The 12054-nt window shown below is 37.4% G+C and overlaps 1 long non-coding RNA gene across 1 annotated transcript in view; it reads left to right on the top strand.

The window, feature by feature from the left end:
* The window catches only part of LOC128633507 (uncharacterized), a 115610-nt gene that overhangs the window by 65378 nt on the left and 38178 nt on the right, over nt 1-12054 (top strand). Inside the window, exon 2 of the long non-coding RNA XR_008396930.1 lies at nt 168-238. This is a non-coding gene — a long non-coding RNA (uncharacterized LOC128633507). The remainder of the gene's footprint in view (nt 1-167; nt 239-12054) is intronic.

Raw genomic sequence — 12054 nt, 5'->3', positions numbered from 1 at the left:
TCTGTGTTTACAAATACTTGCTCGATGTCCCCTAATTACGAACCCTCTTAATTTCATTACATTACCCAACGACCGCATGCCCATCCGTTTGCTTCACGTAATTAATTCCAGCATTCTCCAGTTTTGATTTTAAAGCTCTAACGAGATGTACGTTTTGTCTTTTGCAGTGTCTTCATGTTGTGGAAACTCAACCTGGGAAGATCTATAATCTATCTGGTACACCAATCCCAGAAAAACCGTGAGTCTTGACAGACATCTCCTCTACTTTGTGATCAGCCCTGAAGAGTGTATTGATCTGTGGCATGGGGTGGAGTCTAGATATTGCAGCATCCTGCACGTTTAGTCTTGGACTCTCGTAGATGTTAGCCGAATCATTTTATTATTTATTTTTTTAAAAAAATAACCCTCTTTCTGCTCCACATGTTCGTTTTCTGTCATCACTTCCCACCGAGTGTTCATTTAAAATGACACACACCAACGTTAGAACACTTAATCTCGCTTCATATTTATGGTAGTGCTTGGAAATGCTTTTCAGTCCTAGTCAAGCCTGGTAGACCTATGCAGAAGGTTGTGCCTTTTCTACCTTACTTCACACTATGGTGATACTGTATCAATGGGTAAGTGGCTGGATCGAGCCTGAATAGATGATAGTCAGCACCAGCACCCTATGGAGAAAATGTTATGTTGAGATTAGGCAATTTGTGCAGAAGATAAATGGAGCTGATATACCAGCATGTGGCCTTTGCTACAATGGGCAGAATGAGACGCGTACCCAAGGATCTGTGTCTGTCGGCTGTCTTATCGTCTCAAATACATCAAAAGCCTTTTTTGCATGCCCAACCAGTCACTGGTTTCCAGCTTATAGGCCAGATTTGTGATTTGCAGAAACAAACACCGATTTATTTCTCTGCAAATACTTAGCAGCAGATCATTACTTCCCACAGTGCATGTTCCCTCTTACTAAAACAGCTCCTTATTCACACGACGCAGAAGAGTGCCACCAGCTGCATGCTTTCAAAGCGATTTCAGACCTGTTCAAGAAAACCTTTGAGAGCATAGTGTACTGCAAGTGCACTAGTAGGCACTGTGGGAGTTAATGTTCTGTGATCTGCTAGGCAGGCCCTGACACATCACATTCGCCAGATCGGGAATACTTTATTCAAGCAGAGAAACAGTCAAAATGCTAAAGGCTAATGGCAGAGATCACCTTGTTATCTCACAGACATCTGCACACGCTCCACTGATGTGTGGATTTGGGCCTTCCTTTAAAGATTTACGGAATGCTTGTTAGAAATTATATACTACATCATGGAGATTCAAGTCAAATTCATGAAGGTCCAGTTATATAACGTGATTTGCTTACAAAACCAGAGAAGCAACTAAGATGAATAAATGATGACCGCGGTAAACTTTTTATGCCTGACCATTAATGATTAGTTCATGGCTATAAATAAATAAATAAATAAATAAATACACACTGACATTGACTATATCTACTCCTACTGTATTAACCTGAATAAAAGTAAACGTAATCATCAAGAAAATGACTCAAGTATGAGTAGACAGGTAACCTGGTGAAAAACCACTTGAGTACATACTGTACAAATGACTTTTTTTTTATTATTTTATTTTTATTCTTACATATCTACGATTGACGTAACTAACCTGAAAACGATCTATACGTGAGGAATGCATTTTTGAACAATTATGTTCACTAGCCAAGTGGACACCACCTTGATTATCAACAGTACATAAAAAGGTAACATTAGGTGGCTAGCTAACTTAGCCAAATGCTGCTTGGGTATCAGAGGATTGCTAGGTTTGTTATCTAGCTAGCTAGCTAGCTAGTGTGAATTCATGTATGTTTCTAGCTACATGGTTAGCTTCCTCATAAAGATAGCCCTTACACATTATCCTGAGCATTACCTATATTCTGTAGCAGTACTTGAAGTAACATCTGGGCAGTGGTAGCTCAGATATATCAGGAGCTATATGTATATTCGATCTAAGGGCATCTGCTAAATGGTATAAACCTACAAATATAAATTTACTACGGAGCTTTCTTACTCTAAAACATCCAAAGATCTGGCTTATTTATTTATCTAATGCATGTGAATGTCCACAAAAATCCACAACGTAGGATCTGATACAGAAGCCATGATGGTTCATGTTGTTTTTTTTTTTTGTTTTTTTTTTAAACTGGAGTTGCTGAACTTCAGACAGTTTTTTTTTTTTTTTTTCATACATTGAATAGTTCTACTGTGGTATTTTTTGAGTGCTCAGTTTGAGCCTCTGAAATACTTTGTGTTTCTACATCTGGATTGTGCTCCAGCAGTTACTGACCCCATTCTACAGCAAGCCAAGTTAATACCAGTTACATTCGAACAGTCGAACATGGGAAGTCAGAAAGTTTCTTCCTCTAGTGCCTGTACTTTTCTTTAAGACATTCGACATTAGCTCACCACATTTCAATGAAATAAATTCAGCTTTCTACTTACAACGTTTCCAAAACAGGTTCGGATAACCCTTCACATGAAAGCTAGTTTGTACTGAGTTATTATCAGCTCACTGACATCTGGGAGATTCAGGAGAAAGCTGGTAGTTTTAGTTAATATTTGCTCCCATTCTTTACTGTGCTTTTACGTTGATATTTGAGGTAAGTTTAACCGATTGCACTTTTGTACTTTCACGTGTGTTTTTCATTCATTCATTTTTAGTAACAACAGTATTCTGGTCAGGCTCGTAGTGGAGCCGGAGGCAATCGGGAACACTGGGCATGAGGCAAAACTCGCCATAAATATAGTGAAAGAAAGATCTGCGTAACGAAAGAGAGCGTGAATGACCTCAAATACTTGCAAGGTTATCTCCTAATACAGGTCGATCATCTTCTGTCAGCGGGAATTGGTCCTTGCTGGATCATAGCAATGGAGAACAAAGAGAAACAAAACAAAATATAACTGTTAAAAAGAAAAGCAACGGCTGGATGCAGAAAAGTGTGTATGTGCACACACACACACACACACACACACACACACACACACTCGCCCCTGAGAGGCACTGGTTAAAGTTAGTCTGGACTCGAGCAGTGTGTGGTGAAGAGCAATTAACAAGACTTATCAAATTTATACATGAAAAGGGACCCTGGACATTTTTGGGAACTCACTCAGGACTGCTCCTTTAAACAAATATGGATGACTGTTTTGTTGTTACACGGCCTATACGAGTCTTTCTACGTTCAGAATACCCAGGGATGTTCAAGCATGTCTCCATAAAAGCCAAACACATGTGTAGAGAGGATTTCTACGATCAAAACTAAGCATATTCCTACATAGTTTCTTGTGGTCAGGGTTAAGTGAGTCATACTAATAGAGGTTTTACACAGGTTTAACACAGCATTCACTCCCTTAAAATAAAATTTGTCAGCTACAGCAGATCATCTCATATCTCAGGTCTCCAGACAGAGCGCATTTCCAAACATTTCATGTGTTTTTCTCAGGCCATCTTCTTGCGCAGGGTGTGCTGAGCTCTGACATTCAGCTCTGGTTCCCCCGGGGCAGCTGATGTCTGAGGTGCTGACAGATTTTCACAGCAGCTGTGCCTAGCTCTGATGTTTTGATAAAAAAATAAAATACATTTTAAAAAATGAGGGGAGTTGTGAGGCTTTTTAGGATGCATGCATACGTGTGTATACACTTCTTTTCCTTTAAGAAAGTGCATTTACGCAGTAATTTGACTACTTATGCAACGCCTGAATGTGTGTTTATTGATGTGCTGTATTCACTTTATCAGCCTTAAAAGCATTGAGCTCACTTTGTCATCATTTCAGTTGCCATGGCAAATAAATAAATATATAAGGGTGATCTATGCAATAAATCTCGTCGCTTTTTTGTTACAGGTATTGAAATATGGTAGCTTTTTTTTTGCTGCTGTTTATTACAGAGCGTTTGTTTTATGGTGATGAATTATCCTGCCGTTCAACATGACGGCATTTAAGATTAAAGGTAGTGCTGGCTCAAATGTAAAGCCTTTTTAAAGTCACGAATTAGGACTTTTAGGATTCCTCTTGTTAACTAACAAAAATGCTGAAGTTTAAATTGAAAAGACGGTCCTTCGCTAAGTGCGGTTGTACAACGAAAATTTAAACAAAAAGGCTACAATGAATGCTTTATGAGGTGTAATGTCTTTTTAACCTTAAAAACCTGCACTTATGTTGGAAAATAACGCTGTGCTCTGAAATATATTGTCGTGTCACAATATGTATTTTAGCACAATCTTATATCCATGCTCCTTTGTCAGTCTGGCAAACATAACAGTTTCATACCGTGCTTAATTTGTAAATCATGAGACACCAGAACACCAGTGATCCAGCAAAGGGAGGTACAGGGAAGGAAAATGTATCAGAATATATAGGCGCAATACTTCTCCAAACACTTGTAATGCTTCTTATAGTGCTTAATGCCATCTTATAGACCTTGATAACAAGAGATTGCAAGCATAGCATTTCAGTGATGATGTGGGAACACTGGAGGAGCCGATTGTACGGTACATTTCCAATGCGTTACGCTTCACAACATGCACGCGACCTCACGTAAAGCATTTGCTTAGAAAACTGGGTCTTACCAAAGTATGTGATCCCCTTTGAACCACATAATATACTCGGCAAAAAGGAAAAAAAAGAAAAAAAAAAGAAACGTCCTCTCAAATTCACCTGCTTTTATTTCCAGCAAACTTCTTAACGTGTGTAGATATCTGTTTTAACATGAAAACTTCCGCAGCTGAGACATAAACTGAACACGTTTCACAGACATTTGACGAACAGAAATGGAATAATGAGAACTGGAACAAGTGGGGGGGGCGTCAATATTAAAAGTAACAGTCAGTAGCTATAAATAATTGTTTATGATTCATTGAACGGGCATGAAAAACATTGTTTAAACCCTTTCCAATAAAGAACTGTAAACTTTATTTGGATTTTACAAAATTATCTTTAAAATACAGTCTCCTGAAAAAGGGATGTTTATTTATTTATTTATTTATTTATTTATTTGCTGTGTATATGAATATTACAACGCGAATACCCATATCAGTGAATAACAGAATTTCTTAGCCTGACTAATTATCCAAATTACTCCAAAACACAGTGATGTAATTTACAGTCTCTTCCCAGTGGCAAAATTAGCGCTGCTCATCTGTGCCAGTTCAGTGTTCTTTAGAAATTCAGAAATGCGTATATGGCTAAGGATTGAATGTCGTGAGAATTCTGAGGCTATCAAGTTTAAGAAACAGAAATGATGCCTTCTTTGCATCCAGATTCTTCTGCCCCATTACTTTTGCTTACTTGTTTAAGAAAAAACCACTAAATCAGCTGTATTTTTTCACATGAGCACATGTGACTGATAATGTGAGTACTCAATGATTATTAGTTACAAATTGCAAATTGAACGTCATGGAGATAAGCTGATTGTATTTTTGGAAAGGAGGTGACAAAGAATGATAACTTCATTATTATTATTATTATTATTATTATTATTATTATTATTATTAGGGGCTAAGCAGCACAGATGCAAGGCACCTATTGTATCCGTTAGCTTTCTTCTTCTATTTCTTCCGCTCTTGAGTCTACGGCAGCCCATAGAAGCGCTTGCGGGAAAGTTATGAGATTTGGCACACAGATAGAGGCCAGTCACAACATTAACCACAGCAAGATCGGAGTCTGTGTCTCAAACCCTCTAGCGCCACCAGCTGCTCAAATTTTAACTTACATTTATGCTAATGACTTTTGAAACGTAACGCCTAGGAACAAAATTCTTTTTCCACTCAAGACGATTCAATGTGATGCCTATGAGGTGATTTTCCACCCGGTTTTTACCAAAATTGGCTCAGATTATCTTGAGACCATGCAGGCTAATACTTATTAAAAGCTTTTTGATAGACCAAACTGTTCTCAAATAATGCATGAACAAATGTGAGCACACTAAAATGAACATATATCTCCATAACACTTTAGTGTATTTATACCAAACTTAGTACGTGTCATAGTCATTATAATGTGAGGGTAACTGCACAGTTTCGGCACAGCGCCAGCTACTGGTCAGGAAATATGAAAAATCGCTATGTTTGCTTATGACCTCTGAATAGTTTGACCAAAAATCACATGATTGGTTTCTTTAGATTTGGTGTGGCATACCGAGTCAAAAGATATCCAATTTGACCATGTCAGCCATTTTGGGAGTTGGCCATTTTTAATTTTGTTGTAAAATGCTATTTTTTATGAACGCATTACCATATCATTACAAAACTCAGTATGTCTCTCTGGCACAATGCCCAGAAGATACTCAAAAAAGTTTCAGGACAGCACCACCTTGTGGTCAGAAGATATAACAAAAATTTTACAACTGCTAATAACTTTTGCCTGCTTTTGCGTTTTGTCATGACATTGGACAGATTCCTTGGGTCATGCTGAGAACAGTGATACCAATTATGCCATGGTCACCCAAACTTCCTGTCCGCCATTTTAAAATACTTTGAAAACATACATTTGCGGACAGATTTTCACCAAAATATTACCAGATCATCTTCAGTCCATGCTGACAAAAAGTTATGGTACTCAAATAACGCACAAATGAATCGACAGCGAGCATGCCAAAACGGACGTAATGCTTTTTCTCCATAACACTTTAAGCCATTGTGACATGAGGGTACCTGCACAGTCTCAGAACAGCACCACCTAGTGTTCATGAGATATGAAGAAAGCACATTTTGGCTTAGAACTTAAGAACGGTTCGTCATAAAATCATGACCATTCTAAATTCATACTTGCTTATCTCTTTACTTTGCCTCTTTCGTGCTTGGCCCCGTAATTGCTGCTCGCAGCTATATTTATTATTGTTGTCGTTGCTTAAAGAAACACAACTGCATAAGTGCCTGATTCCATTACTAGACACTCCTAATCTAATAGGCACCAGATCCTGTTGTGGCCAGCAAAATTAAGTACTGGTCCCAGATAATTTAGGTTTTTGAAACCTAAATCGAATGGCTGTCTTCACAAACATTGTCTGAGATGGTAACGTCCTTAATGAGACATCATAGCAGGTGATTGTTCGGCCTAATTAAGCGCTGGTACCTCACACATGATGATTAATCAATTAATTAATTAATTAATTATATCTGGGCTTTTCTTTCAAGTGTTCTAATCTTGCCCTAAGATAGGGTTTAGACAAAACACAGTAGAGCAGCACTGATGAGAAAATGTATGCACTTTTGGTTTTAAGACTACTCTCTAGTGAGAGGGAATGGAGCTTGAAGGCAAAGTCATTTCTTCCCTGGGGAGAGGCTGGCCTTCCTGACACTAGATGTCTGTACATAGCCCCAAAACACTCCATGGCAGTTTCGCTCCATGGATCTTATGTCAGTAGGATTGCAATTGAGTATGTTAGAGGTTACACACACACACACACACACACACACACACACACACACACACACACACACACACACACACACACACACACACACACACACACACACACACACACACACACACACACACACACACACACACACACACACACACACACACACACACACACAAAAAATGCTTGGAAGGAATTGTATCTGGATTGACAGAAGAGAAAATGTCTATTTCACTCAGACAGCATCATCTTTATACACCTGCAGCAAAATACTGCCAAGCGTTGACATCTCTAGAGATAGCTGACAGTTGCAGGCTCATAAATACATTTCAATAGTGGACCAAAGCATTCAAATATAGTAATTCTGTACTCTGTAATATATGTACTACAATTTTTATTGAGCCATTTGGAGATGATGGTTTATTTAGGTACTAACAGATCAGGTAACACAGATGGAGCTACAGTGCCCTCAACTAATATTGGCACCGTTGGTAAAAAAAAAAAAAAAAAAAAAAAATGAGCAAAGAACGCTGTGAAAAAAGTGTCTTTATTGTTTTTGAAAAAATTCCCCAAAATACGTTGTTTATCCAAAACAAATCTTGGTTAAATATAGCAAATGTTTGCAACAATTATTGCCACCGCATGAATTAAATTATATGAGTAAAATATATATGAAGTATATTCCCATTGTTATTTTACACCTGGGTGACTAGAATAAAATTAACGTAAAATAAGATAAAGCAACATAAATATTGAAAATACTGAACAATAAAATACAATTTTCCAGGTTTCCCAGTGTTGGAAGTGCAGAAGTGATATATACCTCATTGATATTGGCATATAGCAAGTCCAGGGTCTTATTTTCCCTTGCAGCATACTTAGAGACAATAAGAATTTCACAAATACATGTAAAGGGATACATTTTCAGGCACAACAATAAAAACTTTACTATATAAGTTTGCTTCCAAAGTAAGGTTCAGTAATCAATCATGGAGACCCAATGAGTTGTCTGATTCAACACTGATTCAACTCGCAAATATTGCATAATATTGAGAAAATGTGTGCATGCACCAAGAACTAATACATTAGCGGCAGAAATCAGAGAAGATGCCGGCACAGATCATTTTCCTTAGTTCCTTTTTCTCCTAAAACGGCAGTCATGAAGTGTGCTTGTGTGTGGGAAGTCAACATAAACCTGAGGGCACCTGCAGTCCAACACAAGCTCAACCTGCCTATTTTAGCATCACCTTTGGAGCTATATGACTCGGTATTCTGGAAAGAGTAATATTGTGATTGTGTGTGCTTTCACTGAGTTACCCATTTTCACAGATAATGTGTCAACCCTGCGTATGTACGTTACATAAGAAGGAGAGACTTAGAGTTGATATGTATACAGTATAGCTTAATGTATTTTATGTGCAATTGCTCATATATATATATATATCAAAAAATTGCATGTTCAATATTCAATAGAACAAAAGCATTTACAAAGCAAAATGTTGTCATTACATATACTTTCCTTGTCTTGCTATTAAAGCCTCAGGCTTGTTCACTAAGCACTCCAGGACTGCTGTGAAACTGCAAAAAAAAAAAAAAAAAGTCTATTAATTAGATTAAATTGTGTAGAGAAATTGTAGGTTTTAACCAAGATAAAGTAGGTTGCAATCTACAGTAAGTAGAGTTTCTTCCAGAAAAGCTTCCTGGCACACAATTGAACTCATTTCACATTCAGATTATTTACTTCTGGACAGTAGATCCGTAAATTAAACGAAACCATATTGTATGAAAACCACTTTAGTGCTAGTCCGCATTAATGATTATTAATGACCACTGCCGGTCTGAGCTTGCTGAGCTGGAAAAGGACCCTGAAAAAGATAACATTCTATGGAATCAAGAGAAAGAGCACATCTAAACCGATGCCCGCACGTTAATTTGTAATGAATTCAATGCCTGAATGCACATATCTAACAGAACATTACAATTCTTCTTTCTTCTTCTTTATTATTCTTTTTATCGGGTTAAAACAAATGTTCTTAATATCTGTTAACATACACGTTACAGGCCGTCTAGGGTGGACCCCCCCCCTCCAAAAAACAGAAGAAAAGCATCATCAAAATAAAGGGACCTATTTACCTTCTACCTGTTTTACACTATTTAACACGTACAAAAAATACAAGAGATATTATTAACCACAACGACGCTCTAGATGTACATCCCTCACTTTTGTACGTCCATACCGTTTTTCCTATTAGCTTCGTTGTAGGCATTGAATAATTTAGTTACCAAATAATAGGTTTGCTTTAAGATAAAGACTTTAATGATAAGCTGGGAATCCAAGCAGTATAATACTGGCTGTTAAAAGAGAGATTATTTTGAGAGACAGTGAGACTAAATACCTATAATAAAATAAAATATATATATCCAACAAAGACTTTTTCACTTTTAGAGCCGCGGTTTTTATCTTTGAGTCTTTATCGCTTAGTTTCCAATTGCTCGTAAATTTTATTGAACCCTGAGGGATTTCTGAATGGTCTTGGTGTTTCAGATCATTTCAAATCTAGATTAAAATAAGTCTAGACCTGTTGCAAAAGGCATGATCCTATAGTTCAGGAGCCTTACTGAGAGTTTGTGGTAGTCTGTCCAAAAGACATGGCTTCTTGTGAGTATCAGAGCTCTCAAGCGGCGGAGAATCCTGGGCCTTGGATGTACTTGGCAGCAGTTCCACATGAACCCTGGATACACTCCAGTATTTGATTCTGTCTCAGTGGTGGATTATCCATGGGGTGTAATGTTATACCACAGGACCATTATCGTATAAATCGTATGAAAGAATTACTCCACAGAACTTATTTTACAGACTAATGATTTACATACATTTTTGTAGACCAGGTATTTCCACCAATCATAAGTGCTCACGGTTCCACACATAGCTAGAGGGTTGATGTGACTGACCGTGCACTTGGGTTCATTTTATTTCATAAACGGGTTAATATTTTCAGGGTTATTTGATTTATACCCTTTGAAAATGTTAAATCTACCACATTATAAACAAATATATCAACATGGTATCTCCTTTATTTATACACAAGAAAGTGTTCAGAAATTTATTGCTAGAGCTGCTAAAGTGGTGTTTCTATAGTATATAGACTTTGAAGTAAATTACTCAAATAAGTCATATATTTAAAACTAACAGATCAGATTTTGCTCAAAGGAGACGTCCAACATCTATAACATCCAAAATACTGCGTAACTAACTTACAGTGGGTATTATGAACAAGTTAGCCAAAGCTAACGAAGATAGCGGTGCATTTAATGTCGTGTAAACTGGAGAGTTATCACACATTTTTGCTTTTTCTAGTGTACAGTAATGGTTTCATGGATAAATATATTGATACGAACCTCCACTCAATCATGTGTCTAGCTTTTAACACAATCAGCGTGTTAGTACATTTAACACATGCTGTGTGTTAGTACGTTTCCACACAAAGATGTGTTAAAAAAAAAACACAGAGATGTGTTGTGTATACTTCCCCTACAATTATCCTAAAATGCCATTTGCTTGTATGCTAAAATTCTACTAAAATGCTCACAAAATAAACAAACAATCGCATGAAATTACGTTACAAAATCCCAAATTGTGTAATTTTGGAAATGTGACCTCCGCTCTGCTAATGAACAAAATGGCGCTGTAGACTCAGCGGGGAAAATCTAGTTGACTTGCGAATATTTATTTTCCTTCCTTTCACACCTGACCGCCATTGTTTTTTTTGGTTTTTTTGCACAACCTAATTAACTCAACCAATATTACAGAGATAGTGGAAAGCATTAAAACCTACTGTAACCCCCAACCTCAATTTTTGTCACGTTAACCTTGTGAAGAATTTTTGGCGTCGACATTACTGAGCTAGCGCTAGCTAATTTCCATTAATTGTCTTTATTGTTTATCTTGTTAATTTGTTTAAAAATTCACAAAAATACTCTGCTCTCATGGTTACCAAACAATTGCAAACACAACACATGTTTATATATATATTTTTTTTTTAAAAACTATGTTTGTCAAACATAGGTCTGCAACAATTATTGGCACCCTTTTAGTAAATACTTTGTGTTAGCAATTGCAAACAAAACACAGCTTTATCAAAAAAACAAAAACAAAAAAAAAATGTCCTATAACGCCTGATGAGGTCGGAGAATACATGGCGAGGGATCTGAGACCGTTCCTCCGTACAGAATCTCTCCAGATCCTTCACATTTCGAGGTCCACGCTGGTGGACTCTCCTCTTCAGTTCACCACACAGGTTTTCTATGGGGTTCAGGTCAGGGGACTTTGATGGTCATGGCAGGACCTTGATTTTGTGGTCAGTAAACCATTTTTGTGTTGATTTTGATGTATGTTTTGGATCATTGTCCTGCTGGAAGATCCAACCACGGCCCATTTGAATCTTTCTGGCAGAGGCAGTCAGGTTTTCATTTAATATCTGTTGATATTTGATAGAGTCCATGATGCCATGTATCCTAACAAAATGTCCAGGTCCTCTGGCAGAAAAACAGCCCCAAATACATTAAAGATCCTCCTCCATATTTAACCGTGGGCATGAGGTACTTTTCCATATGGCTACCTCTCTGTGTACCAAAACCACCT

Source organism: Ictalurus punctatus, chromosome 8, assembly GCF_001660625.3.
Source record: "Ictalurus punctatus breed USDA103 chromosome 8, Coco_2.0, whole genome shotgun sequence".
Lineage (NCBI taxonomy): Eukaryota > Metazoa > Chordata > Actinopteri > Siluriformes > Ictaluridae > Ictalurus > Ictalurus punctatus.
The sequence above is the reverse complement of the archived record's forward strand: the minus strand, read 5'-3'. Positions and strand labels throughout refer to the sequence as shown.